Below are 17,054 nucleotides of genomic sequence, written 5' to 3'. Positions count from 1 at the left end.
CTTGTGTGCTTGGGGGAAACTGGGTTATGCTTAGAAAAAAGTGGAAAGGCATTGTTGTAAAAAGCCCTCTAAGAAATAATATTTATGAAACTGAAGAAGGCATCATGTATAAGTTTTATAGTTTTAAGCTAACATTTATGTCTAATGATTCATTATGAATTACATTTTGCATATGGTATTGATGTATAATTTTTCTCTTCTGTTTTGTTTTCGTTTTCTTGCACATGAAAACCCGTTTATCCCAGCATCATTTGTTGAAAGATTATCTTTACTCTGTTGATTTACCTTTGCACTTTTGTGAAAACTCAGTAGTCATATGTGTGGATCTGTTTTTGCTCTGTATTTTTTGCCATTGATCTATGTTTATGTCAATACCACACTATCTTGATAACTATAGTTTTATAATAAATCCTGATGGATAATAACATTAGCATGTTGTTTTCAATTCCCTGTTTTGAGGCATTTGTTGAGATACAAAAATTATTCTAGGAAGAATCTATATCGATGTCACTTCTCTCAGACAAGACATTGGTAAATTTTGTCTATGTCAATTATATGGATCTTCTTAAAGAAAAAATATTTGATTTCCTTGATTTGGGAGATTTTTTTTTTTTTTGGTGTTTATTTCATGTTTGTCTGCTCTGTCCTCTATTATTTTCTTTTGTTGCCGCATATTTGTTCTTCCTTAACTAGAAAGCTGAAGTTATTGACATGAGATTTTTTTTTGCTTTCGAATCCAGACATCTATTACTATAATCTCTCCACTCCCCGTGCCATGTAACACTCTAGCTGCCTCCCAAAAGTTTGAATTTGTTCATTTTTTTCTTTAGACCAAAAATCTTTCTAGTTTCTTAATGTTTAGTGCATTCTTTGATACATAGGTTCTTTAGAAGTGGGATATTAGTTTCCAAATACTTAGCATTTTCTCAATGTTCCTATTAGTAACTTCTAATTGCACCATGGTAGTAAGAGAAAATGCTTTGTGATAATATTGAGATTTTTGTTATGACCCCAAATGTGCTCTATTTTGGTAAATGTTTCCTCTGTACTTCAACAAAATGTGCATTCCTCTGTTGAATAGGATGTTCTAGAAATGTCACTTAATGTTGGCTGACTCATATTGTTTAAATATTTTGTATCCTTACTGATTTTCTCTGTACTTGTTACACCAATCACTGAGAGGGAGTATTAACATATTGGGCTACAATTGCTGGTTTTATTATTTTTTCCCATGGTTCTATCAAGTTTTGTTTCATATATTTGGAAACTCTGTTATTGGTTTCATAACACTTAAAGAATGTTAAGTCCTCCTGATAAATTGATTCTTTTTTTTTTTCTTTCTTTCTTTCTTTTTTTTTTTTTTTTTTTTTGAGACGGAGTATCACTCTGTCACCCAGGCTGGAGTGCAGTGGTGCGGTCTCAACTCACTGCAACCTCCGCCTCCCAGGTTCAAGTGATTCTCCTGCCTCAGCCTCCCAAGTAGCTGGGATTACAGGTGCCCACCACCACGCCCGGCTAATTTTTGTATTTTTAGTAGAGATGGTTTTTCAGCATCTTGGCCAGACTGGTCTTAAACTCCTGACCTTGTTATCCACCAGCTTCAGACTCCCAAAGTGCTGGGATTACAGGCATGAGCCACAGCTCCCAGCAGATAAATTGATTCTTGAATAATTGATAATGACTTAACTTAGAGTGCTGATATTATTTTCTCATATATATATATTTATCTGATATTGATTAAAGTCATTACAGTTTCTTTTGATTAGTGCTATCATGACTTTAAAAAAATTTTTTAATCTATTTTTGAGTCTTTATGTTTAAATGTGTATTGTAGGGATAAAATATAGTTTGCCTCTATTTTTTAAATCCGACAATCTCTGCCTCTTAATTTGGGTGTTTACACCATTTTTATTTGTTAAATTTTGAAATTAAATCTACTGTCTTGCTATTTACTTTCTAATTGTATCCTCTGTTCTTTCTTGCTCTCATCTTTTTTTTTTGGCTTCCTTTGAAATAATTAATTATTTTTAAGGATTCCTTTTTATCTTAATTTTGACTTATTACTCTAACTCATCACAGTCCCACTTCGAGTGATATTATACCATGTTATAAAAAATGTAGAAAGCTTATAAAGTAATAAAATTGTATTTACTCAACTCTCAAATCTCTTTTCTCTTTTTATTTTTTTTTTACGCTGTGGTATGGTCAAATATTTCAAGTTTACATTATATTATAAATATGGTGATACATTGTTATTATTTTTATACAAACAATTAATTGGCTTTTAAAGATATTTAAATAATAAGAAAATAAGCTACTCATGTAGTTCCATTTTCAGTGCTCTCCATTCCACTGCCTATAATCACATTTTTCAGGTAACATCTTTCTTCTCTCTGAAAAACATGTAAGATTGGTTTTGGTGCATATCTGCTTCTTATCAATTGTATGTGTAAAAAATCTCCATGAATGTAAAAAAAATCTTTATTTCACCTGTGTTTTAGTATTTTATGCTGGAAGTTTTTATTTTACATTGTTTTTATTGTGCTTGAAAATTTTATGTTGGAAGTTTTTCTTCTGAACTATTTTCAAAGAGAAAATTGTGGTTATTCCTATCTTTGTTCCTCTGTATATATTGTGTCTTTTTTCTTTGCTTGCTTATAGGATCTGTGTGTTATTGTTAGATTTGAGTACTTTGAGTATGATGGACCAAGTATATATTTTTTGGTTTGTTTGTTTTAGGTTTCTCATGTTTGGGATTTGTTGCATTTCTTGGATCTGTTCTTTGTTGTATTCAAGAAATTTGAGTTTTCAGACACTATTTCTTCAATCAGCTTTTGCTCTGGCCCCCTCCATTATCAGGGAGTCCACGTGCATGTCCATGAATCCATTCCAAGTTTTCCCAAAGGTCACTGATGCTCTGTTCATTTCTAATTCTCTTTGCTCTTTGTCTTTTATTTTGTATAGTTTATTTTGCAATGTCTTTAAGTTTACAAATATTTTCTTCTGCAGTGTCTACACTAAAATTAATCTCGTTCACTGAATTTTTACTTTATATATAGTGTTCACTTATTGAAGTTCAACTGAGTCTCCTAAATAATTTCTAAGTCTTTCTGCACATATGCAGTACAATTTGAAAAAAAAAAAAAGTCTCTCTGCTAATTCTGACATCTGTGTAATTTTGTCTGCTTTTGACTGAATTTTTTTTTCTCTTTATAATGGCTCATATTTTTCTGTGTTTAAAAATGTCTGGTAATATTTTATTGCATTCTTGACATTGTGAATTATATCTTTTGGCTGCTGGATATTTTTATATTTCTATAAGTATTTCAGATCTTTTTCATGAGACACAGTTATGTTACCTGAAAACAGTCTGATCCTTCAGGTCTTGTTGTTAAAGTCTGTGAGGTGGAAGAGAAGCAGTGATTGGTCCATGATGAGCTATTCTCGTCTCCTCAGATGAGACCTTACTGACTGTTCCCCTCTGTGCTCATGGGTCATGAGTTTTCCCCTCTGTCTGGTGAAAACTGATGCTATCTCAGCCTTGGGTGAGTGACCAACACTGATACTTTTTGTTCTTTCTGATGGTTTCTTCATTTATGTGTTCTGATCAAGTCTTAGCTGAACATTCTGAAGGGATCCTCTGCAGTTTTCTAGAGGACTATCTTTATATACATCTCTCCCTGTTGCCACCCTGTTCTGCAAACCTGTAACCACGATTATCCCCCTGGGTGCTCCGTTGCACCTCTTTAACTCTCTGGGCTCCATCTGGGCTCCCTGTCCCTGCCTGCTGGCTTGAACTCTCGCAAGGTACTAACCTAGAACAATCACAGGCCTTATCAGAGATCTTCATTGCTGGGTGTTCAGCACCTCGAGATCCAATACGTTGTATAGTTCATCAGTTTTTCAGTGTTTCAGCCAGAAGATAATTTTGGTTTCTAATATTCCATCTTGTTTCAAAGTGAATTCCCAAGAATGAGAATACTTTATGACCAAAATCTTGCCATGATAGCTGGCTATTGAAGTTCAATTAGAAAGTGTCAAAACAACAGATAAATTTATTTTTATCATAGAGTCTAAGAGTGAGATATGTAAAATTCCTAGAGGTAATTGAACATTTCAAACAACTTTTTCTCTCCTTAGCTGAGGAGCTCTTGTACAGTGCCTCCATCGCATCACGCCCCTGACTTCACTTGTCCTAATATAGTGACACCACATCTCGTCATTACTATTTTGTCATATGTCTATTTATATGATTTCATTCAGCACTTATGCATTAATAGTTTTTCCTATGGGTTTTATTAACTGGAGCTTGAAAAAAAAAATTCCTGCCCAGTCCCACACTTTCTTCTGTTCCAAGCACAGACAAACATTGTAAATATATGTAAAATACGTATTTTCATAGCTACTGGCTTTCATATTGACCTGTAGGTTGATTTAAAATAAAGAACTACTCTAGGGCGTCAAATTGTATGCAAACCAAGCATTTCCTGCCCATAGTATTTAGTGTTTAGATTGTTTGGTTTGTGATCCATTTAATTAACGTCTTTAATTAGAGAAAATAAATTAACAGTAAGTGGAGGGCCATGGTTGCTCAAGCCCCTGGGAGAGTTTCCTTTCACCATCGGAGTCATTGGGATTCTGTTCTGCTTCATTGCACTGCTGGCTGGAGTGGAAATTTTAATGGTGCTGTCTTATGCAAAGGGTGTGCTCTACAAGTAAAATAAATAAAAATGGGGAAATGTACGCTTTGTACCTTTGAAAGGTTGCATTTTGTGGCACATAAGACTTGGGTTACAATAACATCTGAAATGAGCTGGGCATTGGGAAGGTTGCACGACTTGTTTCAGAGGAGAGCCAGTTGACTAAGCACTGGCGTGATTTAGTGCACCGTCCATTATTTCCTGCCTGTCATTTAAACAGGCTATCTATATGCATGGTAAGACCGAGAGTGCAAAGTGGAGGTGGACGGCATGATTTATGGGTGAGGGCAAACACCTGTGGGTTAAGCAGCTCAGAAATTAGCCACAAGTAGCATATTAGTGCAGCTAATCAGGCACGGTTCAGTATTTCAGTTTCTTGATTTGCCCATAAATAAGCTTCTCTGTGGCTACCCCGAGGCCCTCAGTGATTAACTGCCTTGACCTACAGTAAAATACACAGATCAAGCAGCACAATGGGGTTTGCAGGTGTACGCTGTAATCGTGCGATTTTAAACTTGTACATTTGTGGGCAGAAGGGCTGCGAGTTTCGAGAATCGTGTTAAGGAGGCTTATCAGAGTACTTAACAGTCAATTTGCTTTTCATTCCTCTCCTCCTGTGATTGTGTTGACAACTTGTAGACTCAACTGCCCTGTGACCATTCATTGACCATGAAATATTTTCTGCCTTAGTGTCTATTGCAGAAACAGAAGCGATTCTTATCCTGCGAGGCGTGTGTGTTAATGTTGCCACGTGTGTGTTAATGTCGCCACTTTCAGTAAAATCCAAATCATCTATGGTATGTGTTTTTTGTTTTACATTTTGTGAGTGGGAGCCTTTTGCACTGCCTGGTATGTGTTGCTGTGTATCTGAAGAATCCTCTCCTATTGCCTTCCATTTATAGTGACCAAGCTGGACCACTTTATGCTAGAAATGAAAGGCAGCATGATTAGCCAACAGTGGAACTACTAGTCAAACCACCATTGACATCGTGTTAAATATCTGTTACGCATCCATTCACTAAACATTGCCTCTTTCTTTGATCTTAGGAAAAAGAGAAGAGTATTAATGAAAGCAAAAACAGAATCCTGGGGCAAATGATCTCTGACTTTAGTGAGAGGTTGACATTAATGATGAGAACAAGACAACAGATCCAGAGGACTTCAGTAAGTGAAATTACATAGGTAACTTCAGTAAGTGAAATTATAGGTACTCTGATATAGCCAGAAGTCACCAGGAGAGCCAGTGTTTCCCCATATTTTTAAGGAGTTTTCTGGATCTCCTAGTCTATCCTGTGCTGTCTGTATGGTTCCTGAAATTCTGAAATTCTTTCAGCCGATGTAAAACTCTGGTTACATTGGGAGGGTCAGTGCTCTTATTCCAAGTCTTCCCCCGGCTCACTGTAAACTTTGAGGGGAAAAGTAACAGGGGGACCAAGGTGCTTGCAGATGCTGATTCTTAGAAGTATGTGAAATATATTATTATTAGTTAGCAGTAGACAGAGCAATAAAATTACAGAGTGGTTAGAACCTGTAGTCAAAATGTAGAAATAAAGAGAAAGTCAGGATTCAAAGCACTGTTGTGAAGAAATTAGCTGGAGGATTTGGTAAACAGATGGCATTTTGAGTGCCAAGGGCAAGAGAAGTCAGAGGTACTGCAAGATTACAAGCCTAGGGAGAGCGGAACCACTTCTGGAAATGGGGAAGTTAAGAAGCCGTTACTGAAAGATAGTAAACTATTTTAAGTGTATTTCCATTTGTAAGTTAATAAATTCAAGAGAAACCCAGCTGAGATCTGAATGCTCAACCTACTCCACTGTGAGAGTTACATTTTAAACCAAACAGGACTCTGTGGATGATATCCCTTAAGGCAAGCAGTGTCACATGAATTGCAAATACTAAACTGCTAATAGCTTTCTCAGGAGTTTGCTTCCTGTTAGGAACCCTTCAATGACTACATCCACTTATGTGTGGAAAAATCTTGCAGTGGTGAGTTGAAACCCCAGTTCAGAATATTTCTGCATAATTACCAATATGCACAGACCATAGGTATGGCCCCATTAGCTGTTTTTACTATTCTTCACAGCAGTAAACAGTAACCTCTTCCCACAATAGCCCTTTGTTGAGCAGAGTGCAAAGGGTCCTCTCATTGTTCTTATTCCACCCCCTGCCCACCAGAGGTTCTGTCAATGTGGGAGCCAGGGAGCTCTTTAGAGTCCAGTCCTCTGCCTTTCTCAGGTATTGCATGCATTTTAATCGGGCCAAGAGTTCAAATATCAAGGTCTCATGACAGAAACTGATGGTAGAGTTGAGCAACATGTATTCATCTCCCTGAAGTGCTCATAATAATTTTTTAGATTCCATTGTTCTGCCTGTAAGTATCTAAATGAGGTCATATCAGCTGGGCGCGGTGGCTTCCACCTGTGATCCCAGCACTTTGGGAGGACTAGGTGGGCAGATCACTTGAGGTCGAGAGTTCAAGACCAGCCTGGCCAACATAGTGAAACACCATCTCTACTAAAAATCCAAAAATTAGCCAGGTGTGGTGGCAGGCACCTGTAATCCCAGCTACTTGAGAGGCTGAAGCAGGAGAATTGCTCGAACCAGGCAGCAGAGCTGCAGTGAACCAGGATCGCACTATGACACTCCAGCCTGGGCAACAGAGCAAGACTCTGTCTCTAAATAAATAAATAAATGGGGTCATATCGGTAATTTATTGTCCATGGACCTTGAGTGGAAGTGAGGGGTCACATCTAGGTCAATACATCTAAAAGTGGCTCTGCCTTATTCATTCTTTATCCTCCACATCCTCCAGTCCCAGTCCTCGAGTCTGGAAGCAAAGGGCTCCAACACGTGAAGTTCCCACTCGTTGATAGCCTGAGTCCCTGAGTCACCACTTGAAGAGAGCTGTTTACGTGGACCACCAGATCCACACCGCAACGGTAAAACTTTTAGTTCTGTAAGCCACTGGGGCGGTGGGCTTGTTACTGAAACATTCCTGGTCTACCCTGACTGATAACAACCAGTTTTTATCTAACAATAGGCCATGTCTCCGTCTGTGTGTAGAGGAGTACCACCGGGATTTAAATGCATGACTGCATGGAGAGCACTATAAAAGTGCATCGTGAGTACCCAAGAAATACTAGTGGTTACAATTATTACATGCAGATTTTAGTTTCTCTGTATATTTACCAAGAACAGCTTAGAGAAGAAAGTATTCCTCATTTCTCTAGTGAACACAATGTGTTCCTCCCAACATGACTTTTTCAACATGGATTTTTAAAGTGCAAAATATCACCGATGATTCCTCTTTGGTCTTTCTGTTCTCTTCTCATGATTATTATTCTGGGATGAGCAACTAACATAAACTTGTTTCAGTTGTGTAATATTTTATATTCTCTGATTTGGGAGAACATTCTTTTCCCATCAAAGTCATAAAAACATTTACTCCACTAGGAATACTAACTGACTTTTATTTGAAACACAGAGAAAAAGAAGCCTTAGGTAAGTTGTAAACTTCTTATATCTGGAAGACTAACTTTAGCTTACAGTAGTTTCAATTAATTCCTAATTACTTTTGTATCATCTTTATATGAGAGGAGACACATTAGGAGTGAGGAATAATTATGTGTAGCACTGTCTCTTTCACAGAGTTGAAAGAAGGTTGTGTTTATTATGAACACTACAGTAACGATCATTAGTAATTCTTTACATCTGTGTTTTTCTACCTCTGAGGAGCTTTGAGCTAATAAATTCTCCACTTACAGAAAAAAACGAAGAAGAAGATCTCACTTTTTCCCCATGGATATCACAAATTCAAAATATTTAGCAAGATATTATGATTTCACTGCGAAAACCCTCTCTGGTAAGTACTGACCATTTCCTAACTTTGAAAGGAGTCTACAGGACATACTAGAATTTTGATTACGTTATAAAATTGGTAATCTTTCAGATCATAATACAGCTACTAAATCTAAAGCAATGAAGGGAGGGACTTACCAAAGTCAATGCCAGGCTGCTCTGAAGCCAGATCACCCCTCTGGAACAAGCACTTCAAAAGGAGGAGGGCACAGAAGCAAAGCAAGTCTTAGTCTTAGAGTGTCTCTTTGAATCCTTTTTGTCCAGGAAGCTCAAATCAAACTTTGCATTAAGGTAGAAAGAGGGAGGTTACTCTCGGCACTCGTGTTTGAAACTCCTTGAAGTGATAGAGGCTGGGACAAGAACGGGTTTGCTTCTGATGGGCCTGTAACATAACAGGATGTTCTATTTCAGGCTGATGTGAGAAGATCAATATGGACCTTAATGGTTCCGTTGTCGTAACTTGTCCTAGTTTAATCCTGGAGATGTGGGTGGGTGCTCTTGTAGAGACAGCGATTGTGTTGTCAGTCAGAGAACATCACAGCTGCCCATGAACATTTAGCTTTAAAGAAAAGCTGTTTCTTTGCCTTTGGTGGTATTTTAAAATAAATTTCATAGTGGTTACTATATTGCAAATGCTTTCTCCATGTGGGAGTGTTTGCCACTAACAAATATTCTTCACACTTGCTTGATTCATGTTTCCTCTCAAAAATAACCAGACGTTTCATTTATTTCACCTTCCACTTTGAGAGTTCTTTATTGTTAGTTGTAAAAAAATTTATTTACATTACTGTAGTGATAAACAGCTTTATCTCCAAACTCCAAACACCTTTTTTTCTCTATCATGTAGTCATTTGTAGAGTCATGCATGTATCAAGTGATAATTTTCCCTAATTTTTTTTTTTAGCACCAAAGATGAATCTTTATGAATGTAGAATAAGGCTTTTTCATAATGGGTAAGAAAAAAAAAATACCAGAAACAGGATTCTTATATATTTAATTCTGTTTAAGCCTTCATTTTCTTTTTTTTTTGCTAAGCCCGAATGACCCTTTCTGAGCTTTCTGCTTGCAACGTGCTCATTAGAATCTATTAGGCCAAGAATTGTTTTTATTTTGATGACTACTGTATCACATTTCCCTCTTTGACCATCAAACAATTGGGAGGCCATAAGCCAGCCAGTTGTTTAAAGTTGTGGCTATCCTGAAACAGAGAGATTCTGGACTAGAAATTCACAATTCCGCAGTTCAAGAAACAGCAGCTTAGAAAGACGACCTGCCTTGCTAGGACCACAGAGTGTCAACTGAAAAGGTGCGCTAAGAAATCAGCTCTTCATCCACCAGGGAGGTCAGCAATGGAATGATAAGGTAGGAGAGAAAGCATAGGTTTTCCAGTGAGCTGGGTGTGGGTTCAGGTCCTAGCTACTGAATCCCTGCACATAAACACATTTAGTCTCAGTCCTGATAATTCATCTGGTAACAGAACCGACCAAGAAAGGTTTGCAGGAGGATTCACTAAAGAAATACCTAAAAGACATTGACATAGTACTTGGAATACGTCATTGCTCAAAAACAAATTCTTTCAGCTAATCTTTCACCCCTTTCTTTCTTATTAAAATCCACTGATGTCATGGATATGGCTGCTAGTCACAGATGGTAAGTGGGGTGGGGAGAGATCTTGTTCTTGAGAATCTTCCTAATTTCATGATTCGTTTTTTCTTTTTCTTTCTTTCTATTATTATTATTATTATTATTATGATTTGAGACAGAGTTTTGCTCTTGTTGCCCAGGCTGGAGTGAAGTGGCACGATCTCAGCTCACCACAACTTCCGCCTCCAGGGTTCAAGTGATTCTCCTGCCTCAGCCTCCGAATAGCTGGGATTACAGGCATACGTCACCATGCTTGGCTAATTAATTTCACTATTCAACATGTCTTGAAATATTACAAAACGTCTTATAATGCAATTTGTTTCTTGCAAATGGCATTTATTCTTGACCCTCTTTATGGCAGATGTCCCCTTCAATGGCTCCCCGTGATCTGCACCTCGTGTCTTCATCCTCTTGCGTCATCACGTCCACAATCATCTTATTGAGTCTCTTCTTAGGAACAGATGTGACAGAAGTGATGGGATGTCCCTCCCCAAATCAGAATATGAAAAGACTATGGTTTCCATCTTAAGTGGTTTGTGGAGAGGTGTCTTGGCTCAGCTGTTGCACACCATGAGGACACGCAGACCGCCTGTGGTAGGTGTGGATGTGGATGATCGGTCCCAGTAGGGTCCAGAGAAGCCTGCAGTCCCAGATGGCAGCTTGACTACAACTTCATGTAAGGCTCGAGCAGGAAACCCAAATAAGCTATAGCAGTTTCTAGACACACAGAAATGTATGAAAAGAAATATTTGTTGTTTCAGGGCCTCCACATTTCAGGGTAATTTTTATGCATTAATGGATACCCTACAATATATAATTCTACAAAAGGTTAGAAACCTGTAGATTAGAGAACCATGTTTCTCTTTGGGTATTGGACAAGTATTTTATTTTTCATTTTAGAATAAAGCCAAATCTTAATATATATCATGCTGAAATAACAAGATTAAAAATCTACTCTTAAGAGATGAAGTCTTAGTAGGTTAATAAGATAAAAGAAACAGTTTAAGCTGTGAACCTAGTTTGACAAAACAGATATTAGGTATCCCGGTTTATAAAATGCTAACTAGGCTAATATCATTAGGATTTTTAATGTGTCATCATTACATTTAATTACATAATCCTTTATTTATTTGACAGATAATGATCAAATATCACACAGTAGCCATAAGTATAATTAGAACCCAGAATCTGCCTTCAAAAAGATCAGAGTGCGCTCTTTTACTTTTCTGTTTTAAATCAATTTCAAAGGATCCCAAAAACCCTCAAAATTTTGATAGAAAACTTTAGTTAAGGATTAGCACCTGGAATTTTGAATAGCTATCTATATTAACCAATGGAAATGGCTCAGTGACAAACATCTTATTTAAAACAACACTTTTATTTTAGCCAAAGGGATGTTTATATCTCAAGCAAAGGCAACTCAAAATGACTACCTGAAGTCAAAGGCTGGTTGGAAAAAAAAGAAAAAGATTTTATTGTGAGAACCCTGAACTGATATCTGATGATGCTTGGAACAACTCTTGAGATGTCAAAGATGATAATACAGTAACAACATTTGGGAAGTATTTCTAGTCTTACACTTAGCCTTTTGGCAGGAATTTATTAAGACCAAATAAGCCTGTGACTTTTCAATTCCGAGTACAATTTGTTTCTCTAACACATCCGCAGGAGTAATGTGTGATGGAATCTTTCCCTCCCCAGCCCCTCTAGTGCGGATGATGATATGCTATAATAGGTTCTCACAGGCCATATCTCAGCAATATAAAGCCCAACACATGTACATCTGTGGCCCAGTGTCAGGACCTTAAATGTACATCAGAAATGCATTAAATCTTCTGATTGCTATTCTGTTTGTACAGCTTGTTGGTTCGGATTTCTTCCTGTAATGTACTCTGCTGATTACCTTGAATTATTGGTATATCCTTGGTAGAACAAGCACACCTTGTTCAGAAATACAGTCATACAGATGTGGCTTGAGCCCTTTTGGTGTTAAGAAGGAAAAAAAAGAAAAGAAAATATTTCTTGGAAGTTAAAACAGATAACCATGTGCTTACTTAAAACCACATCTCAAAAGCGTTTTTGCTTGCAGGTGATCCTCCAATCAGCATAGCCTTCCCGGGATACTCACGAGGTGCTCCATGTTTGATTAACTGCAGGCGGATGCACAAAAATGCAAATCTCCCTGCTGAAAGGAAAGAAAGAAGGAAAATAGTTTCTGGGTTGGTCTGTGCTCCAAGCAGGAAGAATGCCCCTTGCTCTCTTTGTGCACCATACAAAGGGTGTGCAAATATGTCTTAGCATTCAGAACGTTCAGAGTCATAGTATTTGAGAATTTTATTATGACGTGTTACCCCTAAAGTTAATACTATTTCCCAATTTTTAAAATGTTTCCAATAGTTGTGATTTATAAGTAATATGAGCAATAATTCCAAAATATAATATTTCAAAGCCTATTTGGATGTTGTTGTCTCAGTATATGAGCTTGTAAAACTATGAATTTTATCACCTTTTCCTAACTGGTCACTGCTACATAAAACAAGAAAATAAATTAAGCAGGTATTATACTTTGTATAGTACTATCACAAACCTCAGACACTTCAGTTCAGCTGTGTGAAAAAAATGGCCTAATTGTTAATATTTATGCCTCTATTCCTTCATTGTTAGTCTATTTTATTTAAGTATATACACTAATTATAGTATGTTAGTTCTATTTCTTATTCGTAATTGAAGCAGACCATTTGGGATGCTGTAATGAAATACCTTAGACTGGGTAATTTCTAAACAGAAGAACTGCATTTCTCACAGTTCTGGAGTCTGGAAAGTCTAAGATGAAGGCACCAGTAGATTCAGTGTCTGGGGAGGGCTGCTCTTTGCTTCAAAAATAGTGCCTTTGCTCTGTGTCTTTACATGGTGAAAAGGACAGAGGAGCTCTCTGGGACCTCTTTTATAAGAATGCTAATCCCATTCACCTTCCAAAGTCTCCAGTTGTCGATACGGTTTTGTTGGGGGTTAGCTTTCAATGTAAAAATTTGGAGGGAACAAACAGATTTTTCTCTAATGGAAATAAACTCTTATACAATCAAATTGTAAAAAATAGAATTTTTAAGGGAAAAAGAGGAGAAGGAAGAAGATGTTATATTAATAGCATAAACCATTAGAAGTTTCAAGGTGTTTGGGGTTGCAAAATCTGAATCTTTAGGTTTTCTGTTCTCAGAAATTTAGACAAAACAGCCAATGTTTTATAACTTCTGATTTATCATCTTTAAAAATGATGGAATAACTTCCGTCCTATTCTTACAATTCATTAAACTACATCAAAGTGCTTGGAAAACTTAAAAGACTGTTTACATGTAGACATGTAGTAATCTGGTTAATATCACCATAGTGAAGAATGAATGAAAGCAAAATCAAGGTAGCAATGTAAAGTATGTAAGAAAATAAATAAGCATATATCTCATTTCTTGCCCTATTGTTTATTATTTAAATAAAAATACAAGCAGTGTGAAAATGTTTAAAAGGCAGCTCTCTTCCAAATGCTGATAATGAGCTAGCCTGTTACAGCAGCTGACATTTCCTGGTACACACAAAGAAGAGTACATGTCATGAAAAATTAGATGTGTGCAGTATTTTAATGTTAAAGAATTTGCAAGCAATAGACCTCAACGCTGTTACTAACATCAAACATGGAGACACTTAAAAGGGGTTGTGTTGAAAGTGAAATTTTATTTTCACAGTTTCCCTTATACATTTCATTTTTTTCTTTTGCTGACTTTTCTAATTGTCGCCTATGAAAATTTGTTTTATTCAAAATGTAGACATTTTGAGAGCAGTGTCATTACCAACAACAATATTTCTGTATTTATAAGTTCTAGCAATTTACAAATATTGATTTTTGGGGATGAGTGCATGGTGAGCCTATTGCCTCTGCAGGTGTAAATATTCTGGCAAGTCTCTTTCTTTAATGCCTCTTTCATCTGTCTGTTTGTGTAGCCACTGAGTTTCCAGAAATATGTGCAAGGTACCTTCTACTTTCAAAAATTCATAGGTTAACAGCAAACCCCTATTTTCTAGGATCCACAGTGTTCAGTAGTGTGTGGGTATACATATTGGTGAGCTCTCATGTAATGCATTTTAAATATTTAATTACAATAATTGTCTAGACTAAATCAGTGTGGCCTTGGGCTTGTGTCTTTGATGTGTAACTTCTCTCTCTCCCTCTCTCTCTCTAACACCATCTTTCTGAAAAGGGTCTTGATCAACCCTCGCTTCCTCCAGTTTGGGCTCTAGCCATGTCCATTGTGTGTGTCAATCAGGTCCAGTCTCATTGCACCTGTCCCTTTAAGTTCCTAAAGGAATTGTTTGAGCCTGGATGTGTAATACAAATGTGACTCCTCAGTACATTTCAAGGAAGGAGATTAATAGATAAGAATAAGAAAGAAGATTTAAACTTGTTCATTTTGACTCTCAAAGGCCATCCAAGGCCCAGCACGTTTTATATTCCTGTAGGAACTGAGACGTTGCAGTCATCAAATTAAGAATTTAAGAGTTTCTGTACTTCTCAGTCTTACTTATGTTCTTAATCTCCTAATACGCAGCCTTATAAAGGTTAATGCAATGATCAGAAATCATTGGGAGTGAGAAATATATTCTCACTTTCTATTTACTGAGCACTTACTTGGTGCTCGATGCTAACAGTTTTAAGTGCATCATCTCACTGAATCTACACAGATAAATAATTTCATGGAATAATTATGGAGGAAGGACAGGCTGCCTGCCACTATCACATCTTTTATATTGAGAAGAGAGCAGGGAAAAAGTGGGATTATTCGTGGCTATCCACACATACACAACATCCATGCCAGGGGAACAAGGGAGATTTAGAAAAATGAGCTACTACTTTTCAAGATGGGGTTAGGAATAGGAAGGTACATTCTATAATTTTCCAACTGGGATCTTCCCGTGGGACCTAAATATCTACACACTGGCCTGGAAAATGCTAATATAGACACAGAGAAATACATGTGTATGCCTATGGCCATATTTATATCTCTCTATTAATGTATAGTTATTAGTAACTACATTTATATAGAATCTGTATCTATGTCCTTGTCTATGCCTGTCTATTAATATCTATACTGACAACAGCATCTATATTTATCTATCTTGACATCAACATCTATATTAATATCTACATCTATATTTTCAACTACATCTAATCAGTGCCTCTGTTTATACCTATATTGATATAGCTAACAATGTCTATATCCATATCTGTATCTATATCCAATTTAAGTGTATAGTGAGTCCATATATCAATATTGACATCAATATCTATTACTGTATCTAGTTTATATGTATAATGATACAGATATTCACATGTGCATCTAGATATATGTATGTAATCTATGTGTATGTATTTATTTATATCTCTATATTGATATCACTGTTGATACTAGCATCAATATCAAACATTCACAGCTAATCTAATTCTATGTTTATAGGTATATCTATGTCAATGTCTACACCTATACTTAGATCTTGGCATCAGTGTTGACATCTACCTCACTTTCTACCTGTCTATCCATGCTGATTTCTGTATCTAATCTGTGTCTATGACTATGTTTATGCCTACATTTACACCAAGAACAACATTGACAAAAACATCAACATCAACATCGCTATCAATTTTTATACTGGATCTATTTGTATGTCTATATCAGTATCAATATAGACACCAATGTATACAGATTCACCCATATCTGTGTTTATGTCTTTGTGTTTATCCATATCAACATTGATACCAGCATCAACATTGATGTTGACATTAACATCTGCATTTATATTCAACTATGCCTATGTCTACATCTACAATGATATTGATGCTGCCATCTTTGGTGTGTTCATCTACACGTACAAGTACACTACAGGTTCATCTATAGCTACATGCACATATACATCTGTATCTATGTTTATTGTCTGTTATTGTCTGTGGCTAGTCTGTAACTGTACCTATTTTGACATCTATCTAATATATTTGACATATATCTAATATATATGTATCCTTACCTGAATCTATACTTACATCTATATTAACATAGGCCTCTCTCTATATATGTTTCTTTTTCTTTTTTTTTTTTTGACAGAGTCTCGCTCTATCACCCAGCACCCAGGCTGGAGTGCAGTGGCGTGATCTTGGCTCATTGCAAGTTCCGCCTCCTGGGTTCAGCCATTCTCCTGCCTCAGCCTCCCAAGTAGCTGGGACTACAGGTGCCCACCACCATGCCCAGCTATTTTTTTGTATTTTTAGTAGAGATGGGGTTTCACTGTGTTAGCCAGGATGGTTTCGATCTCCTGACCTCATGATCTGCCCATCTCAGCCTCTCAAAGTGCTGGGATTACAGGCATAAGCCACTGCGCCCGGCCTACATATATATATTTCTACATGTAATCTGTCTATAAACACAAACACACATATACATCTAACTCTATATCCTCATCTGCATCATTTGTATGCATATCATCTACATCTATATCTATCTATCTATCTATCTATCTATCTATCTATCTATCTATCTATCTACACATAGGCCTATGTATACCTTTATCTCTTACTATATCTAGACCTATAATCTGCATCAATATCATGAGTTATTTAGGGAGTTCCTACAAGCTGCCTCACCCTCAGTGGGCACATGGAGAGAGGGAGAAGGATAACCTCTCTCCCTGTCGCACCCCTGCTCCCCTCACAAACCAGCTTTCTAAATCTGACCTAGGTAGTTGTTACAGGAAACTGATGTTCATACTTTACCGTAATTTGATAAAATTTGGCCTCAGAGTTATTTAACTATAGCA

Source organism: Theropithecus gelada, chromosome 6 (assembly GCF_003255815.1).
Source record: "Theropithecus gelada isolate Dixy chromosome 6, Tgel_1.0, whole genome shotgun sequence".
NCBI classification, from domain to species: Eukaryota; Metazoa; Chordata; class Mammalia; order Primates; family Cercopithecidae; genus Theropithecus; species Theropithecus gelada.
This window is presented reverse-complemented; position numbering follows the sequence as displayed.